The following is a 21,614-nucleotide window of genomic DNA, read 5'->3' as shown; positions in this document are numbered from 1 at the left end:
CAGTACCCATTCATTCGCCCATTCGTTCTGGTTACAGCTGCACCACCAAAGTCTAACCACCTTCTCCTTACTCTGAATCCAGTTATAGCCCATTCTCACCTCATTATTACCCCTTTTTTACTCATATATTCAGTTTCTGGGAGTTTTATGTATGTCCACATTTCTCCTAACCTACGGTGATGATCCTTTGGTGTCATTGTTGCTGCCAATGCAGAGGTTGTGATGATAGACTCCAAATATCTTGCTTCTCCTCTCTATTTTTTTCCAGGCAATTTTGACTTAAGCTGCTTATACCTTTCCCCTTATACTTCTACAATGAAAAGGGCTGGAGGCTGATTTTTTATTATTATTTTAATGTGAACTGAACTACTATTTTAAATCAGAAAAAAGAAAAACGTGGAAAGAAATTGTTACATCTTTATTGCACCCTGGTGCAATAGCAACTACCAGGGGTTTTTTAAGTCTTGCAAAAAAACCTTGATGCAGCAGGAAAAAACTGTACCCATGAGGAGATGATGGTGGGAAAATGGTGCCAATATGGGTGGGACTTTTGCCAGACTGCAAAATGGTACCCTTCCTTCCAAAATGGTGCAACAACATATTTGGACAGCATTCTTTCCAAAAGTAAAGCAGATTTTTGGGAAAAGCCTACTGAGGATGGGGAAAACCTGTAAAGAGGACAATTGCATCATGCAGAAATGCAAAAAACAAAACAAAAACACCCTCCAGTTTGGAGAGCAAGATTGAAGAAAGCTTTCATATGAAAGCAATCCTATGCTTCTTTCCATTCTCCTCCTCTACTGCTTTCCAGTATTTTGGTCCACCAGTCCCATTCTACAGTCTGTGTAATGACAAATCCTCCCCAGCTATGCTGTTTCCCTGAACTACATATATTGAGAATAACTGGGGCTTTTTTTGTAGCAGAAACTCCTTTGCATATTAGGCCACACACCTCTGATGGAGTCAATCCTCCTGGAGCTTACAGGGCTCTTAGTACAAGGCCTACTGTAAGCTCTAGGAGGATTGGCTACATCAAGGAATGTGGCCTAATATGCAAAGGAGTTCTTGCTACAAAAAAGCCCTGGGGATAACTCTTTATTCTTCCCTAGCCAAGACACTTTGGTACAATGACTTTTTTAGTAGCTCAATAAAAAAAACTCCTGGCTAAAATGCAAAATCCGAGATTCTTACAAATTAGCAGCTTCTTAGAACAATATTTTCAGTTAACCAAGGCAACCAGGTTTCTAGTCATCAGTAGAGGTACAATGGACTGGAATTTTCCTCATCACAAGTCGTATATATCTTTGTGGAGTCATTCCTGATTAAGCTTTAGAGTAGACCGAGGTTTCATTTCCACTCTATGCTGTCATTCAGCTCTCATGCCCTGAATATCTTTGTATTTTGTGTATTAAAAGAATATGATGGCATATTGCTCATCCACACCAGTCAGGAGTGTGGCTTATTGGACATCACATTATAAGAAAGAACATGCAGTTTCTTGCACACACAGGACCAACTGGCAATAGAAACCAGGCTTACTAGCCATGCGGTAGAGCAGGTCAGGTCACATGCGTGCACACACATACACACCCAACTCACATTTGCAGTTTCTTAATAGATATTTAGGGCTGAATTGGCTGAAAACTGAGTGCATAAGCAGGAACTACAGGGCTCTTTCTTCCGAACTGAAGAACAGCTAGATGGAAATGTTCCATTTCCAAAACATTGGGTAGTCTCTAGAACCAACACAGGTCATTATTTGTTTCCTTAGTATCAAATCTATCAATCATTTTATTTCTAGAAATTGCTCTGATTCATAAAAACCATAAACATCACAATTAAAAGTATACAGAAAACAATAACTCAAGTAAGAACAAAACTTCTGCTGCTCGATACACTCCAAAGGATCTGGATGCCAGTGGTGCAACTTCATATGTCTCCCCCAGGGGTGGAATTCTAGCAGGAGCTCCTTTTAGGGTTGCCAAGTCCCCTCCGCTCTCCACTTTGCCAAAAACCTATTGTACCATAGAGTTTTCCCTCCCAAATGGCTAGAGCATCCAGGGAAACCATAGCGTTTTCCCGAAATGCCTAGAGCAGTCGCCGTGCGCCAGCAGCATGACGTCACTTCCAGGTCACGCCGACGGCATCAGGGGAGGTTCCCCCAACCAGCCCAATGTGGGCCAGCAGGTTGGGAACCTCCCGGGTGGGGAAACCCCCACCCAGACCGGGGGCTTGGCAGCCCTAGCACCTTTGCATGTTAGGCCACACACCCGATGAAGCCAATCCTCCAAGAGTTTACAAGGTGTTTTTGGTAAGCTTTTGGAGGATTGGCTATATCAGGGGTGTGTGGCCTAATATGCAAAGGAGCTCCTGCTAGAATTCCACCCCTGGTCCACCCCTGGGCATGTTTTGTGCAACCAGTATTTAAAAATACACAATTTGTCAACTGCTGTAAATCTGTGTTGTTCAAAATCTAGTCAGCCATTGTGGTACTCCAGGATAGTGCTGCATGATCATGCTGGGAAATATTAATTTTTGATCTTGTCTTACAAATTGCTATTTTGTAATGGATGCTTTTTCTTTTTCATCTTCCTGTGTATGAGGAATCTGGGGTCTGGATTTTTCTTTGTTTCTGCTAAGGAGGAGATTAGCTTTGATTTCATCCTTTGCCAAAAACCATTAAACTGGATCAGTCTGTGCTTGCAGGTGCAGGAAAACACACTTTCGGTTTATTCCACTTCAGAGCTATCTCTTTTCAGTTTGGTTTGACTCTTCTTCACACCTATGAGCCCACCCATAAACTGAATGGAGCTTTCTACATGGGGGGGGGGGGGGGAATAGGATTGCCTAAGCTGAACAAGTCAACAATTTTTCCGAAGAACATTTAATGCAGGCCCCTGAAATAATGCTCAGTTTTATGCTGCTTTTAATATCAATCTGTAACAAACTACACATAGTATCACTTGTTGATCATGTCAGCTGCTCATTAATCCTGCATGGCACAGCATCTGTCAAGACAGAATTACTCGTACACCACAAGTCCAACACTTAATTCTAAACATGTAATGGAAGAATTTAAACACTGTCTGAAGCAGACATTTGATATGAGGGCTAAAACAATACTTTAGTCAAAAGTCACCTTGTTGTTGCATTAAAGCTGGAATCACTTTCACATAATACTCTCCCCCCCCCCACCTCCATCTTTGGCAAGTGATGTGGCCACACTGAGTGAATTGAAATGTGAAGCTTGTTCATTTTAATTAATTGACTTTTCGTAGTCCATGCATAAGAACATGCTGTCTCTATCCTAAAGACTTCTTATGCTAATGCGTCATGCAAGGCACTCAGCAGAAGAAGTCACACACAAAAGGGGGGGGGGAATTATGCAAAGAAAGTGTCCAAATGAGCTTGCGATGAATTATTATGCTCCATTCTCTTCCGTTCGTCCTTCAGCCACACTCAATCATATGTAATTGGTGTGGCATGCACTTAATGCCAATTTATTTTGTTGTATGATTAATTCACTTTGCATTTTCTTTACCAAAAGTATTTTAAATAACTTAAATCTAGCATATGTATATTCGTAAACCCTGCATTTATAGGTAATATATTTTATTTACATATAAAGATCTATAAAACACACATTCAACATTTCCACGTACTTTCTCTTACAGCTGATCTACATGTTATTCTTTCCACACCAGCTCTACCAAAAACCGCACCCTGCTTTGCATCTCTAGCTGTAATGTGTGACATTGTACACATTTACCATGAGAAGTTGGGTCACCAGGTACCATGTTTCTCTGCTTCCTGTTCAACACCATTGAGGCTGCTAGCAGGGGAAAGATGACTTGCCACATCCATGTTTTGAATGTGCTTCATGTTACAGCTAGGAGTGCAAAATTCACTGCAGGGTTGTCATTTATGGCAGCATCATGTGGCAAGCATAACGTGCCGCCCATGTACTTACAGCTGCAGTCCTCACATGAGTAAGATCCATCCACTTCAGTAGGCTTTACTCACTAATCATGTGCTTGAGATTGGGACTTCTGCTTGTATGGTGTACTTGTATAAGAAGAAAATTTGCTATCCTATTTAAGACACCTTTTTTTTGCTAAAACTGGGTTCTAAAAGTATAGACGAGCCGTAGCTTATTACAGTGCTGCATTTATTCACATTAAAATTCTTATTTAATAATAGGACCACAAGCAAATATTTATGTAAATAGGTATTTTTCGTGTTGATATTTTGTGGTACTCATAAAAGCTTTTGATTTAGAACTTCATGGCATTATTCCTCCATTTTTCTTATTTGTAAGGTAATGTTTTTAGCTCAAAGTAGACTTGAATTAATGTCATAATTGTCAGTATTACTGAAACTGATGTCAACTGTACCGTTGTCCATCTGTCCCTAGTTTAAACCATCATCTAGTTGTTTGGCATTGTTGCAAGTGCCTTAAATTCATGGCATCCTATTTAAAAAAAAACAAATTTGGTGTTATGCTGCATGACAAAGACAAACACACCTCAAAATGTTGTCCTTTCTTAGCTTGCTGCGTTTTACAGTTTTTTCGGCTAACAGTTTATAAGCCTTTATTATATAATATTGATGAATTACAGAAATGATGAAGTTGTTCTCTTATTTCTGTTATAAATGTACCAGAGCTGTGTATCTGTTAATGAGATACAGCGTCATTTCTGTGAAATGTATAAATGTATGTGCAGGTCAAATTAATATATGACATACTATCAGTCTGTATACAGGTATTCCTGTTTTGCTAAGCTGTGCAAGTTTTAAAACTGTAGTGCAGTAAAAGTTCTAACATATCACATTTTCTAATAGGCTCCATTGCAAAAATGTTCCAATCAAACCAATGATTAGCAAAATTGACTGTAAAAAAATTGACACCAAACAGAATCACATTCTTCTCGTTGTAAAACCAATGACTGCAAAGGGAGTGAATCTTGTTGCACCACTGAACAAAACAGGACCAGTGCTTTCTATGAGTTCTTGTATATGCAAACCGTTTCTGAGACGAGCTCTCAGTACACCTAGAAAGCTAAACACTGAAAGTGTGTTCTTAGTCCTCTTCCTCTGTGAATGGTCCACTCCATCAACAGACCACAGCACTGAGACATTAATGTTTCAGGCTTTAATAGCAAAGGGAAATTGATTCAGAGTTGCCTACTACCGTACTTATTCCAATGTATGCTGTTTTTACACTGGTGGTTTCCTTTATAATCTTATGGCTATCTTCCCCCCCCCCCTTTAGTTTTCTTCTTAAGAATTCTACATGAAAGAGGGGGATTTTTGTTTGTCCAAGAAACACTTTCATTGAATGGTCATTGACCAGTTGCACTCTTTTGATGTAGACTGAAAAACCTTTTTACCATAAACCTAGCTGCTTTTGTTTTGCTCTGTATTTTCCCTGCAACTGTAATTGCCGAGTGCCTGTTGTATACTTTATAGAGTTGAAATTAAAAAAAAAATTACTTTTGAATATTGTTGCTTTGTGCTTCAATATTATTACCTTTTGGAGTATTGTCATCCAAATGTAGGATTCTTTTCATGTCTCTCACACCTTTTTTTTTTTCTTTCTGCAAAACAAAACATTACATGACAAAAGCTGTAGAGACATACTTTGGGAGAGATGCACTTTTCTATTCTACTTTCGTCCCATATTGAAGGCCATTATTAGTTCCAGAAAACATGGAACTCCATGGGTTTCCCCTCAGCCTAAAGCAGAGTTGGGGCCTGTATTGTTAAATGTTTATAATGGTAATCCTTTTCCTGTGTAATTGGGAGGTTTGAGGGGACAGTCAACTTACCTCGGCATTTTCTCCAGTCCAGCTAAATTAATTGTGATTCCCATTGAAACCACTAGATAAAATGAGGTGTGATTTACTTGACAAGAGTTCTTACTCACATGCCCCTTTTCATCCCTCCCCTTTCACAGGATAGCAGCAGTTACTGGTTTAAAGCACCCAGATCTGCCAGGGTCAAATCCAATGTGGCCCAGAGCCACAGTAAGAAGCCCTGTCACTTTGGCGTTCTGTACAATACTACTAAAAGTAGTGATACTTAAATGGGGCATATCCTGGATTTGTCACACATTCCAGCGTGATTAACAGTAAAATCCACAACAGAATCACACCCTTGCAAGCTTGCTGACTTCTATGGAATTATGAGTACTCTTCTTCATACTTCTACTAGTAATAAGGCCCATTATGAAGAGAAATACAGGTGCTAGAAATTTGCAATGGGCAAGCGCCATGGTGGGGGAGGGGCTGGGGAGGGAAGGGCAAGATAGAGGGAGGCAAGGTATGTTGAAAAGGCAGCTGTTGGTTAGAGAAATGGAGAAAATAGGTTGTCAGAGGGGGGTGGATTAAGAAGGGATGGGGAGCAAAAGAAACAGTGTAAGGAAAGCCCCCTACTTTTCATACATATGGACATCGTGATCACCAGTATGGTTGCCAGGTTGCCTGGAGTTTGACTCTCACACATCTGCTCTAAGAAGTGGACTTTGTCCACAGTTTCTAAGGCTTATGTGGATACTATAAGCCTCAGCTTTGCAGCAGCATTCTACACCTCTGGATGGTGTAGAATGCAGAACTACAGACGTGCTCCAGCTACTCCTTGTGTGCCCAGTCATGGCCGCTGCAGTAAAAGAAGCCATGCCACCATGAACTGTACAAACAATTTCCAGCCTGTTTCCATGAACCAAAGGCTAACACCACCAGTATCCATCTTGCTTTCCTGACTCCATATCCAACAGCTGCTTCAGCTTTTGCATAAGGCAATCAAGCTTATCCAGGCATGGATCCTGCCAGACCACTCAAGCCTTTGTCTAACAAAACCCAGGACAAAGATTGGTGCCAGGAAGAAGACTAAGAAAGAGGAAGACCACCTCCTGCATGAGCCAAGTCTTTTGTCTAAACCGGGTGATACCTAGGTCAATATTTGATTCTCTATTGTCACCTTTTCAGATAAGTCCATCTAATCTTAAGTGCTCCCCACCCAGTAATCACTTCTATTCTGTCACTTCGGAGCCACCCCATGGCCTGTTCTAATCAGGAAGATTCTTTCAGGTACCCAGGATCCAGGCAAGCTCATTGGTCAAAAGCAGGTACCCAATTAGGTGCCACCAAGGAACTTGCTACTGGCTCTGCAATAGTCCAGCCCTCCTGGTCATTGCAGAGCCTCCCCTTTCTCCTCCCTCCTACCTCCCATCTCTTGAGGGCTCAAGGGAGTCCTTATAACCTCTGACCCAACTCCACTCATGTGTGCTTCTATCAGCAACCCACCTTCCGCTGCATAGATCCATCCCCAATTCTGGCCACAGTTTTGGGTCCATTTCCCCCGTCCTCTTTTGTCGCCATTGGAGCCTTCCTCGAAGACTACGATAGGTAATATTACCCTGTGTGTCTACCCTTATATGTTCCCCTATCCATCTATCTATATTTCTTAGGACTGTGTGAATGTATGATTGGATGTGTATTTTTTATCTTGTATGGAAGACTATATTTTTCTCAATAAATTATAATTGGTTTTACTAAATTAGAGTTCCATTATTTAAGCATCACTTTTCTGGACGTGTATTCTTGTATACATTGGTAAAAGATTCCTAGTGAGCCAGGCGCCCACCTAACTAATTCCCCAACCTCGTTTGGAGGGCATTTAGGCTAACAACGGGGTTAGAAGTTAGATTGCTTTCATCTCCTCCTACCTCTGAGCTAGTTTTCTCTCCAAAACTCTGCTACTCAATCAGAGAGACAGAAGGAATCCTGGGAGATGTAGGCCCCTGTATCTACTTCTAGGCAGGCTCCTCCATCCTCTAGGCCACACTAGGCCCAAGATCAGAACTCCTGGTAGGGTTGCCAATTCCAATTCAAGAAATATCTGGGGACTTTGGGGGCAGAGCCAGGAGACTTTGGGGCGGAGCCAGAAATAAGGGTGTGACAAGCATAATTGAACTCCAAGGGAGTTCTGGCCATCACATTTTTAAATGCCTTTCTTCCATAGGAAATAATGAAGGATAGGGGCACCATTTGGGGGGCTCATAGAATTGGACCCCCTGCTCCAATCGTTTTGAAACTTGGGGGGTATTTTGGGGAGAGGCACTAGATGCTATACTAAAAATTTGGTCCCTCTACCTCAAAAGATAGCCCCCCCCCGAGCCCTTAACACCAGCAGATCAATTCCCCATTATTCCCTATGGGAATCGTTCTCCATAGGGAATAATAGAGTGCCCAGTAGACATTTCCCTCCCCACCATGCTTTCTAAAGTGGAGGGAGGGTCTCCAAAACAGGGAATCCCCTGTCCCCTCCCTCTCTCACACACATACAAATATTTACTGGGTCTTGTTCCTGCAGAACTTTACTTGCTCTGAAAACGAAAGCAAAAGAAAGGGAGGGGCTGTTCTCCAAAGAAACTGTTACTGACCCTTTCCCATTAAGCGCTTTCTGTTTCCTGCTTCCTGCTCAGCCTTAAAGGCACACATTTTAAAAACGGACCTGTTTGCAGGTTTCTAAACCTGCAGGAGCTCCAAAACTACATGATGACTGTGGGGGTGGGGCTTCCCCATCAGCCAGTTGGCTGAGGGTGGGGGGAAGCCTGTAAAAATGGGGGATCCCCTGCTGGGACCTGGGGATTGGGAAGCCTAACTCCTGGCCTTGCATTCCTTGCCAGACCTGACAATATTCTACCTGCCAAATGATAATAACAATATTTTCTGTGGGTTATTATATTTCTGTAACTAAAATATTCCATTTTATGAAACAAACACCCAGTCCTTAAGGGAAATTAACATTTATAATCTGTACAGTTTTGATGAAGTGGGTACTAGTGCAATTTTGTGGAGGTTTATTGTGTGCCATTTTCTGCCTCCAAACCCATTTTCATGGTCACGATAAGCGTAATGATATTTTTATCTGTCTTCACTGAAGGAAATCAGTGAAATGAACTGACTGCACTCTCTGGGAATACGGAGAAGCTGTTCAAAGGAATCGGACTGAATTAAGCAACTTGGCTCAGAACGGGGAAATTAAGACCATTCTTTCCTTGTAGTTTAGATGGCTGCTGCCTCTGTTTAAAGATGTTAAAGAAGAACAGGAACATATAACCAAGAGTAACTATCTTATTGCAGCTGAATAGAAAAATCCATAATTGACATGCATGAGAGTGGAGTGCAGATCTATTCATTTCAATGGGCTTAGGCATGCCTAACTTTGCACAGGATTGGTCTACAAAGAAAACACATTTAAATTTAATTGCATGGTTTTCCAAATCAAGTGTTCAGAGACAACATCTGAATAAATTCTTTCTTCCTCTGCTCCACACGTACAATAGGTTCCTCTTGGCTTTTGTAAGAGCAAAATCTGTGGATTCCAAGAGCCAAGTCATGCTGCATATTGAGCACTAAGCTTAAACTACGCTGCAGTGCCATGAACTGATCGTGTAGCTACTAACACCATGCCCTGAATTAATGTCCTGGATCAGTTTATGGCAGGAGATTAAATTGCCTCATGCAGGGGCCAGGCTGGGCACCGCCATCTGCCTAGCCTTGCATGAGGCTTGGCAGGCGCTGCTTTCTGCCTCGCCTGGGTACCGCAGTTCTGGGTTTCCTCACACAGGACCATACCCCCCATCTGTCTTTCCTCACTGTGTGTGGGGCTAGTCTGGATGCTGCCATTTGCCTTGCCTCAAGTGGGGCCAGGCTGTTTGCCACTGCCTGCCTTGCCTTACCTCATTCAGGGCCAGGCTTGGTGCCACTGTCTGCCTTACCAGGGTGCCACCATTTGTTTCGCCTTGTGTACGGCTTGACCTAGATGGGTGCCATCATCTGCCTGGTTTCCCACAGGCAGAGCCAGGTGCCACCATCTCCATTGTCTTACCTCTCATGCAGGGCTCTGGCAAGTTGGGCTCTGTTCCCCCTGGATGGATAGATACCACCTCTTCTGCCTTGTGCAGGGCTCAGCCTTACTGTCAGAGGGTTACCTGGCCCAGGAGTGGGGTGGGGAGTCCACTAGCCCAGCGCAAGGCATCCAGGTGCTCTCGGTGGTCAATCTTGGCCCTGCCTATAAGGTAAGTTAAGCTAAGAATGTGTAACTGGCCCAAGATTACCCAATGAGTTTTCAGAGCAGAATGAGTAATTTGAGATCCTAGTCTGAAACTCTAATGACTACACCTCACTTTGCTTTCATGGTTGATCATGCCAGTCATGTGTTATCAAGTCACCCTGCGGTTCCTGCTGTGCTTGGCCCAGTGAGACCTCAAAGGCCAAACAGTCCTGGAAAAGGCTCTGTCCTCTACCCCTTCCTTTTACTAGCCTGTTGTGGTTGCCTAGCAATGCCACTGATGGTGTCTTTTTTTTTTAGAGCTACAAGTACTCTTTTTTTATCATCTTGGGTTTTATAACTCACCCGATTTGTATTTGGTGCCAATGTTTCCTCTAAGCTGCATAGTCTTGTGAACAAATATTCTATTTTGTGAGCTACGGGCATTAAAGTTGTGAGCTACTGGCAAAAAAATGAATTATTGTGCTCTGGGGTCATTCTTCCTGAGCTAAGACAAAAATGTGTGCGCTGGAGGCTAAAAATCTGTGAGCTAGCTCACACTAACTCAGCTTAGAGGGAACACTGCTTGGTACCTTTATTCGCTCTTCTTGTTTCAGGTGTGGCCAGAAGCTGTGAGCCAAAGGGATGTTAGCCTGTTAGTCTTGGATAAATGGGCTGTTGGATTCTAGACTGGCCCCAAGATAAAACTTGGTGTTGTCTCTTTTTTGTATATTTACTTGATATTTTTCTTTGTTGTAAACTGCTTTCATTCCCAATAAAGAAGAAGATGATATTGGATTCATATCCCGCCCTCCACTCCAAAGAGTCTCAGAGCGGCTCACAATCTCCTTTACCTTCGTCCCCCACAACAGACACCCTGTGAGGTGGGTGGGGCTGGAGAGGGCTCACAGCAGCTGCCCTTTCAAGGACAACCTCTCCCAGAGCTATGGCTGACCCAAGGCCATGCCAGCAGGTGCAAGTGGAGGAGTGGGGAATCAAACCCGGTTCTCCCAGATAAGAGTCTGCACACTTAACCACTACACCAAACTGGCTCTCCAGATAGGAAAACATACAGCTCAACCCAAATCTCACTTACTCAGCTGGCAGACATGTTTCCAAGATTCCTCTGTCCCTGCTAGCAGAATTTCCGCCCACACCCAAGCCTTAAAAGAGAAAGTCGAAGACCATCTTCAAGTACTTGAAGGGCTGTCATATAGAGGATGGTGCGGAATTGTTTTTTTGTGGCCCCAGAAGGTAGGACCAGAACCTATGGGTTGAAATTAAATCAGAAGAGTTTCAGGCTCAACATTAGGAAGAACTTCCTGACAGAGCGGTTCCTCAGTGAAACAGGCTTCCTTGGGAGGTTGTGGCCTCTCCTTCTTTGCAGGTTTTTAAACAAAGGCTAGATGGCCATCTGACAGCAATGCTGATTCTAGATATTTGTGAATGTCCTGCATTATGAAGGGGGTTGGACTAGATGACCCTGGGAGTCCCTTCCAGCTCTGTGATTCTATTATTCCTCACTAGCAGTTGCTCCATCTTCTCCCCCCCCCCAAAAAAAATATTCTGCTTTCCCCGGCTCAAGCAATCAATTCCCCCACCAGTTGCTACGTGGGCACATTCTGATCCGCAGCTCCCTCCAATTTCCCTTGCAGTTTCTTGCTCTTGTTTTTGGGAGAGCAAGAAACTGTGAGGGAAATTGGAGGGAGCCACAGATCAAAATGTGCCCATACAGCAACTGCTGGGGAATTGATCGCTTGAGATGGGAAAGCAGAAGCCCGGGGCGGAGCAACTGCTCATGAGGAATTGGTCAAGAACGCTTTCAGCTGGCAGAAATTTCCCAAGATTTCTGTCTTCTTACTACATTTGTAGACTTGGGTAGGCAAAAGCTCCTTGTAGGAGAAAAAGTGCAGAAATATGGGCACCGCTGAGCACCATATCTCATTATATATGGAAAAGCGAGAGCAAAGCTCAGCAGAAATTTCTAGCTTATTCAACGGGACCAGAGGCTTGAGTTCAAACAAAAACTTCTTTTCCCTCTTGGTCTGCTGTGCTTGCGCAAATGGCTCATGATTCATCAATGACAAACAGAAGGGAGTGCACTGTCCTAGGATGATGTTCCAAATTAAGAGCAGATGGGAGGTATCAAGGGCAGGAGAAGGAATTATTAGGGTCAGTCTAGCCACTTCATTTAGCTGTGGGGTAGAGGAAATTTAAAATAACTCATACTGGATTAATCTGAACTAGGAATCTTTTAGTGCAAAATGCTAATGTAGGTCTAGCTTGTTACTGGTGGTAATGCTAAAATAGCAGGATGCTTTTGTTGAGCTGTACTTTGATTAATAGCTGAAGAGGTCCTGATTAACGAGCCTGATTGCCAAGCATCAAGAGAGGCTTGTCTTCTCTCTAGGACCTATTATTTTGATTAGGCAGCATGTTTTGATACACCCTGATTCTTTGAATAGTTAAGTCAATGTTCACTGTAAATTAAGGTTTACCTTTAAGGCATTAGGTTTTATAAAAGGGGCTGGATTTCCACTAGGATGGCAGAGGGTACTCAAAAGAAATTCACGAATTTAACTGAACCTTTCAATATATGGAATATCTGGAGCAAATGGAAGATCTTCCTGATGAACATTAAGTGTTGCTGTAAATTTAAAAATAAATGAAAACTCGTCGAGAGAATAACATATTTCTCCAAATAGTAATGGCTTATATTATCCCTCAAAGGAGATGGGGTAAGCAGCTGTGTAGTTTTCATGGGTAAAGATGAATATCCCCTAGACAAGATGTTAAAAACATTGTGGAAGATGTAAATTAACAGTATCCTGTATAAAAACAAAAGGGGTGATAATTGCAATCCAATAGGAACTTTGGAAATGAAGGAGGAACTTAATACATTAATTGTAATCCAATAAGAACTTTGGAAATGTAAGGAAAAATTAATACATAAAGAAAACCATTGAGTGGTGAATTAAAGGAAGTTATTACAGATACTGGTTGTTAATGCATATGTGCCAAATAGTGAGTTAATTTTTTTTTTCAAAAAGCTGATCAAGGATACTGAGAATTTATAGTAATAGGCTTTAACACGATATCCGGGCTTGGATAAATCCTGAGGTGGGCAGAGTGTAACATACCTTTTTTTTAAAAAAAAAAAAAAAGAAAAAAAGAAAGAAAATGGCTGAAGAACTGGAATTTTAAAGACTCTGGAAACATTTTAACCCTCAGGTGGAAGATTATCTATAACCTTATATCTAAGAGCCATGGGTTGGCCGCTATAGAGACTTAAAAATTCACAAAATGGGAGGAGCTAGAGCAAATAGAGGAAAGAAGTGGTGGAGGTAGAAAAGGTAAAGTATATGGGCATGAAGAGCATAAAGAGAGTGAGGGGAGAAGTGAATGCCAGTGGAAAACTCAGGGGAAAGGAGAAATGGGAATATTGTGGTAAAAAGGTAAAGTACTGTGCAAGTACTCTGAAGAGCGATTTTAAAATAGTCTTAAATATTTGGCTGAGAATTCCCACTTGTTCTATTCCAGTAATCACGATTCATATTCTGGTTTGGTTTGGTCCTTTGCTTCCCCTGGAATCTTGATGAAATTCATGCTTCATGTTCACTGTGTTATAACTGGAAGTCTAAGTCAATGAAGTCTTTAGACTTTTGATTTGGTTAAAACTGTTAAATCACAGCTAGGCAAAGATCCTGAGAAATGCCACATAGGAAAACATGCATAAAACTGAGCATCCCTTAAAAAGTGGGGGGGGGGGAACCTAATGAAGCGTTCTGTAAGCGCACAAACACAACAAAGTTAATTACAGTTGTTTGGCAGAAGAGAAACATCAGGATGGAGTGTGCAAAGTTCTAAAAGGGCTATTGATATGCAGAGTTGTGTGGAAAGTATTTTATTCAGGGCTTTTTTAAAGCAGGAATGCACAGAAACGCAGTTTCAGCTGGCGTGGCATCAGGGTGTGGCCTAATATGCAAATGAGTTCCTGCTGAGCTTTTTCTGCAAAAAAGCCATGTGGAACACTGGTGATGTCAGGGGGCATGGCCTAGTATGCAAATGAGTTCCTGCTGGGCTGTTTCTACAAAAAGCCCTGATTTTGTTTGTTTATTTGTTTATTTACAGGAGTTATATCCTACCTTTCAACACAACCAGGGCCTCCAAAGTGACAATTACGGTGCAGTCTTATGCAGTTATTTTAGTCTAATCCAATTTAAATCCATGGACTCAGGTTGGCTGAAGTAGCATAACACTGAAAAACCAGGAGACAAAATGTAAGATTTATTTATGTCGTTGTCCCCAGTGTCAACTAATACTCCCGCTAAGCTGTGGAGTCTTATGAGCAAAAATTCTACTTTGTGAGCTATTGGAATTAAAGTTGGGAGCTCCTGCATAAATTAGTTTCCTCTGAGGCTGTTTTTCCTGAGCTGAAACAAAAATGTGTGAGCCAGAGACTAAAAAATGATGAGCCAGCTCACACTAACTCAGCTTAGAGGGAACACTGATGGCGACCCAAAGTGGCTGACATCATTCTCCTGTCCTCCAGTTTATCACCACAAGAACCCTGCTAGGTAGGAGTTGCCCAGTCTCAGCAGGCTTCTATGGTAGAGCTGGAGAGTTCAACCTGGGTCTCCAAGATCCCAGTCTGATACTGTAACCACTACACCACACTGGATTGGCTCTCCTGATGCTGTCATTTTCTCCTCAAAGCAGCTATGGCCCAATCCAAACTTGCTTAAAGCAGGTGCTATTAAACCCAGAAGCAAAAGTAACTTCTATTTCTTACATTGACACAGGACTTGAAATGCACAATAGGAGATACTGAGTGTCAAGTAGGGTTGCTAGGTCTGTGCTGGAAAATATTTGGAGACTTTGGGGGGGGATCCAGGAGAAGGCAGGGTTTGTGGAGGGGAGGGGAGGGGCCTCAGCAGGGTACAATGCCATAGAGCCCACCTTTCAAAACAGCCATTTTCTCCAGGGCAGCTGATCTCTGCCACCTTGAAGATCAGTTGGAAAAGCAGGAGATCTCCAGGCCCCACCTGCAGGCTGGCAACCATAGTGTCAACTGTTAATTTTCAGACCCGTAGGGATCTTTTGTGTGTGTGTGTTTGTGTGTGAAAAGATGGCCTTTCTGAGGAAAGGCACCTTACTAAGTGAGCCTCTGAGAAAGGTGCACAACCCACCAACACATCACCCCGCACCAACTAAGCACCAGCTATTAAAGCTAACAAAAGACTTAACAACACAAAGGAGTCCAGTGGCACCTTATCAAAATTTATTCTAGCGTTAAGTATTGGCAGTTCACATAGGGTTACCAGCTCTGGGTTGAGAAATATCTGGAGATCTGGGGGAGGGGGGGGTGGACCTTGGGGTCCTACGGTTGCCAGCCTCCAGGTGGGGCCTGAAGATGCCCTGCAGTTATAGCTGATTTTCGCAAGGGTATTACTAAGAAGTGTGCCGCGGGTCTAGGAACCCGTCGCAAGGCTTCCCAAACGCAACCTCAACGGTTCCACAAGAGGGAGCCAAACGAGTGCGTTTCCTTAGAGCTCGCCGAAGTAATGAACCCCGAAGAAGACGAATCCGGCTTTCATCTTCGTCAAGCCGCCGAAATCGACTGTTTCGTTTGCCCGACAACTGATCCGGGAGCAAAGCAAGCGCGCCCGTCGATCTGCGAACAGATCTGCAGGCGGGCTCGACTGTGCTGAGCGCAAAAGTCTGCAAAGGGGAAAGGGTGGAAAGGCGAGGCTGAAAGGCTGATTAAGGGGCCGGAGGTCCCCACGCTGTTTGATCTCCACTCTTCAAAGGGGAGCTCAGCAAGCTTCTTTGGAAGCCGTTTGCTTCCCCCGGAGACGGCTTGAGAAAACAGCGCCGGCGCCAAGGCCTCCAGCGCCGCTTGCGGGGAGGAGCTCTCGTGCGCCCACGGCCTGCCTTTTAGTCCCGGCTTTGCTTTCCACCTTTCCCGAAGTGGACGGTCTCCTCCAGTCCTCTCTGCGCCGGGTTTCCTGGTGGAGAGATCCGGTTAGGAGCAGGTTTCCATGGGCGCGTGACTGCAACAGTTGGGAACTGGCTTTCAGCTCCAGAAATATTCTAGGGGCTCTCCAAATCACCAGCTGCTAGGGTATTGAGAGCAGAACCAGGGGTCTTTTTGTAGAAAAATAGGTGGCCGAGCTCATTAGCATAACTGATTAGCATTCCCCCTCCCCCGCCAAAGGAACCGGATGCAAGAAAGGAGAGCCCCCGGTGAGCGAGGCCTGCTTGGGCTGGCTAGAGATCCAGCCAACCCAAGCAGTCCTTGCTGCCTGGGGTTCTCCTGGGCCTTCGCCCACCCCCCTCCAGTAAAAAGGCCAGCAAGCCACCCGCTGCCCCAAATCACATAAGAAGTGGAGAAAAGGTGACATGGACTTCTCCAGGGGTTAATGGGGGCTGCTGGGGGGTGGCAAAGCCCCTGGTGACTGACTGACTGCCTGCCTGCTCTCCTAATCCAGGGATTGTTATACAGCTGCACCTACTATTCCATGGACAAAGCAGGTGGGGAAGAGGAGGGGGAACCCTCAGAAACGTTCAGGAGCTGTGCTCCTGTGAGCTCCTGCTGAATCTGAGGCCTGAGCAGACAAAGTATTCTGTGCATCCACAAGACAGTGTGGTCTTGGGAGGCCTTGGGCCGTCATACACTTTCAGTTTAAACTACCTCACAGGGTTGTTGTGAGTAGGGTTGCCATGTCCTCCCCACCCTGGCCATTGGTGGGATATGCAGGGGAGGGTTTCCTGATCCAAGTGGGGAAACTCGTGGAGATTTGGGGATGAAGGATGGGGACTTCAGTGGGATACTGTGCCATAGAACCCCCCCCCCCAAGCATCTATTGTCTCCAGGGAGAGATGGAACTGTAATTCCAGAGGATCCATAAGGCCTCACTTGGAGGTTGGCATCTCTAGTTGTGAGGATGAAATGGAGAAAAGAATTATGTAAACTGCTTTGGGCTGTTGGGGAGAAAAGCAAGGTATAACTTTTAACTGTTTGACTGTTTTGCTATTTATCTGTTAGATTGTCTATTGTTAGTTTTAATTGTTTTACCATGTTGGAATCTGCCTTGAGCCCACTATGGGAAAGGGCGGACTATAAATTTACAGAAATAAATACAAATAAATAAATAGAGCGCCGGTTTGGTGCAGTGGTTAAGTGTGCAGACTCTTATCTGGGAGAACTGGGTTTCATTCCCCACTCCTCCACCTGCAGCTGCTGGAATGGACTTGGGTCAGCCATAGCTCTCCCAGGAGTTATCCTCTTCCCCTCTCTCAGCCCCACCCATCTCACAGGGTGTCTGTTGTGGGGGGAGAAGATAAAGGAGGTTGTAAGCCACTCTGAGACTCTGATTCAGAGAGAAGGATGGGATATAAATCCATGCTCGTCTTCTAAATACCTAAATAAATAAATGTGGCTTCTTTCTTAACAACATGATTTGCCGGTCTCACCTTTCCACACAGCTTGCTCACTCTAGCTTTCTACTGCCTTCTGTTCAGGCAGTTACTGTGTGGAGAGACAGGCCTTGAATTCAGCAGGAGCTCTCAGGAGCACAGATCCTGAACTTTTCTGATGCCCCCCTCCTCCCCACCTACCTACCTTGTCCATTGAATAGTAGGTGCAGCTGCATAACTATCCCTGGATCAGGACAGTGGGCAGCCAGCCAGCCACCAGGGGCTTTGCCACGCCCCCAGCAGCCCTCATTAAGCCCTGGAGAAGTCCACATTACCGTTTCTCCACTTCTTATGTGATTTTGGGCGGCAGGTGGCTTGCTGGCCTTTCGCCTGGGTGGGGTGGTGGCCAAGGAGAACCCCAGGGGAACAAGGCCTGCTTGGGCTGGCTGGATGTCTAGCCAGCCCAAGCAGGCCTCGCTTGCCCAGAGATCTCCTTTCTTGCATCGGGTTGTATTGGTTGGGAGGGGCAGCATATGCTAATGAGTTATACTAATGAGCTCTACCACCTATTTTTCTACCAAACAACCCCTAGGGAAAGACATTTCCCAACCCTTCTGACTACATATACCTCAGATGCTACCTACCTGATCCATGCAATGGTCACCTCCAGACTAGATTACTGTAACTCGCTCTACGGAGGGCTGTCCTTGAGTTTGACCTGGAAACTTCAGCTGGTCCAAAATGCAGCGATGCGTGTCCTTATTGGGACACCTTTAAGAGTGCGCATACAACCTGGACTCCACAAACTGCATTGGCTCCCAGTTGAATACCAGATCAAGTTCAAAGTTATGGTATTAACCTGTGTACTCTGAGACCAACAGACCTGCAGGATTGTCTCTCCATATATCCCTCAGAGCTTTACACTCCACAGATCAACATCTGCTGGTGGTCACTGATCCAAAGGAGATACACATAGCCTCAACCCATCCTGGTGGAACACTCTCCCAAGCAAGATCCAGGGCCCTTTGGGACTTGCTGCAGTTCCACAGGGCCTGTAGAACTGAGATGTTCCACCAGGCATATGGCTGAGGCAGCAGAAATCCAACTCCATCAGCCTCCCCTACTCCACCTTTGCACCATCCGTGTGGCGCTGCCTGTTTGTTGTTTTCTGCCACCTCTCCAATACTTGGTTCCGCCTATGGGTAGATGTACTGAAAGTTCTCTGCTTACTAACTGTCCCTGATGGCCGTCTTATGTATTACTTGATGCTGTGTAAGTTGTGTTTTGTTTTAGCTTATTGTATATATTTATTGTTGTAGTCTTCCCTGAGCCCTGCTGTGCAGAGAAGGGCAAGCTAGAAAGTCAAATAAATAAATATATAATCAATGGCTTTTCCATGGATCTGAATGCCAAGGGCCTGTTTTTTTAACATAAACTTCCCTAACAGATAAGTGCCATCTCTTTATAATTTACACATATTAAAGGTAAAGTACAGAATACCGAGTCGTTACCAATCAATGGAGTGACATCACTTCACATTTTCCTGGCAGACTTTTTAATGGGGTGGTTTGCCATTTCCTTCCCCAGTCATCTACACTTTACCCCCAAGCAAGCTGGGTACTCATTTTACCGACCTCAGAAGAATGAAACTTTGAGCCAGTTACCTGAACTCAGCTTCCGCTGGGATCAAACTCAGGTCGTGAGCAGAGCTTGGACTGCAGTACAGCAGCTTACCACTCTGCACCACAGGGCTCCTAGTATTTTACCTTTTCAAAAGGAAAAAAAAACCCTCCCAAAGTAGTTCAGTTTAATTTTTAAAAAACTATTCTGGCAACAGAGATCGTACATAAATGACATAACATAAATGAACAACTGCCCTCAGGCTTACAAACTAAAACACCAAACGCACAAGGAGGGGGAGTGTGGAGGGAGAAGGTAGAGAAGGGGGGGGTGGTTTTTGAAAGCATCAGAACAAAACAGTGAAATTGCTAGGGTTGCCAGCCCCCAGGTGGGGCCTGGATATCTCCCTCTTTAACAGCTGATCTCCAGCTGGCAGAGATAAGCTCCCCTGAAGAAAATAGTAAATACAACTGGAGCCGGTGTGAAGATAAGCAATACAAGATAATCACCAGAAGCAATACAACTTTCACACAAAGCGTGTAAATATGCATTTTTAGTGAAGTAAAACAAAACTAAGGAACACTGAACATTCTTGAAATTTTCCCCACAAAGTCTCTCAACAGTCACAAAGAATGATAGCCTCTTCAAATAGGACTTGATGAAGATGTGGGTGAAGTCTTTAAATTCTTAGTGTTCCACTCATGATGGTACAGAGAGAATAAGGAACCGCTTTTAAAAGGACTCCTCATGGTTTCAATAGTTCTTCCTCAACCTCTTTCTCCGGACGTTACACGGAGCCACAGCTTTACTCCTTACAACATGGATCCATGCCTGCTCTAATTTGCTGCTAGCGGTATTTGCTGCTATCTTGCATTTGCTTACCCCTGAAGAAAATGGCTGCTTTGAACATAAGAGAAGCCATGTTGGATCAGGCCAATGGCCCATCCAGTCCAACACTCTGTGTGTCACACAGTGGCCCCCCCAAAAAAAACACCCCAAAGTGCCCTCAGAAGGTTCACAAATGGGTCTAGAAGCCCTTCCACTTTGCCTCCCCCCAAACACCAAGAACACTGCCCCAGACAGTTCCAATAATACGCTGTGGCTAATAGCCACTGATGGACCTCTGCTCCATATTTGTATCTAATCCCCTCTTGAAGCTGTCTATGCTTGTAGCCGCCACCACCTCCTGTGGCAGTGAATTCCACACGTTAATCTCCCTTTGGGTGAAGAAGTACTTTCTTTTATCTGTTCTAATTCTATGGCGTTGTATCATGCTGAGGCCCCTCCCTTCCCTAAACCCTGTCCTTTCCTGGCTCCACCCCCAAAGTCTCCAGGTATTTTCCAGCACAGACCTGGCAACCCTGTAACAGGCATTTACATTCAGTTGGGCTCTGGCTAATCATTCCTTTGTGGTGTTTTTCCAGGGTGATGCTGGTGTCATTCCCTGTTCCCCTTGATCTGCTGTGCAATAGGAGTAGTCAGTGAGGCAGAAAGGAAGCTGGCACGAGCTAGTATGGACCATAAGTAAGAAAGCAGCTAAACAGTACTTCTCTTCTTCTGCCTGGGAAATCTCAACCAGTGAGAAATCTCAGTTCCTTTCACTCCTGGTAGCCAGCATGACCTTCCTTTTGCTGCTGCACAGCTGGAAGCTGGAACAGAGCTCTTTCTGGTATGGAGGGAAGAATCATAGAGTTGGAAGGGCTCCCCAGGGCCATAGTGCAACCCCCTGCCCAATGCAGGAAATTCACAAGCTGCTTCTTCGTGCTCTGGCCATGGCCTCAGCACCAGCTTGGTCTTCTTCCCCCTTTGTTGTATTCTTGCTGAGAAGGCAAGAAGTGCAACCTCTCAGAGGCTCTTTGAACTCTTCACTGATAGCAGAACATCATTATATTCAGTAAACATTGTTGCACTTAAGACATACAGGGCTTTTTTTGAGCAGGAACGCAGTTCCGGCTGGCTTGGTGTCAGGGTGTGTGGCCTAATATGCAAATAAGTACCTGCTGGGCTTTTTCTATTAAAAAAGCCCTGTGTGAAACAATGGTGATGTCAGGGGGTGTGGCCTAATATGCAAATAAGTACCTGCTGGGCTTTTTCTATAAAAAAGCCCTGTGTGAAACAATGGTGATGTCAGGGGGTGTGGCCTAATATGCAAATGAGTTCCTGCTGGGCTTTTTCCACCGAAAAAAGCGCTGAAGACATACAAGCTGCTTCCCTGATTCTTTATGTAGCTCTTGTTGCTTCTGCGAATGAAAACTCGCAGCAGCTTACCTCATTCCTTGCCTCATTCCCCCCATAGCTGCTGTTTTCCTCTCTGCAACATGGGGATTTAGGGGGGGCTTTTAAAATCAGCAATAACTAGATCACTTTAGTGGAATAACATTATAACCATCTAATGCCACAATCTGTTAATGCCTCTGAATTCTAGCTTGTGATGTAGTGCTGCATAACATTAGAAGAGTTAGAACTTAGGACTACAAGACAATCTTCAGATCTCCTGGCTGTAGTGCACACAATGGATG

This window comes from Heteronotia binoei, chromosome 6, assembly GCF_032191835.1.
Source record: "Heteronotia binoei isolate CCM8104 ecotype False Entrance Well chromosome 6, APGP_CSIRO_Hbin_v1, whole genome shotgun sequence".
Classification (NCBI taxonomy): Eukaryota; Metazoa; Chordata; class Lepidosauria; order Squamata; family Gekkonidae; genus Heteronotia; species Heteronotia binoei.
This window is presented reverse-complemented; position numbering follows the sequence as displayed.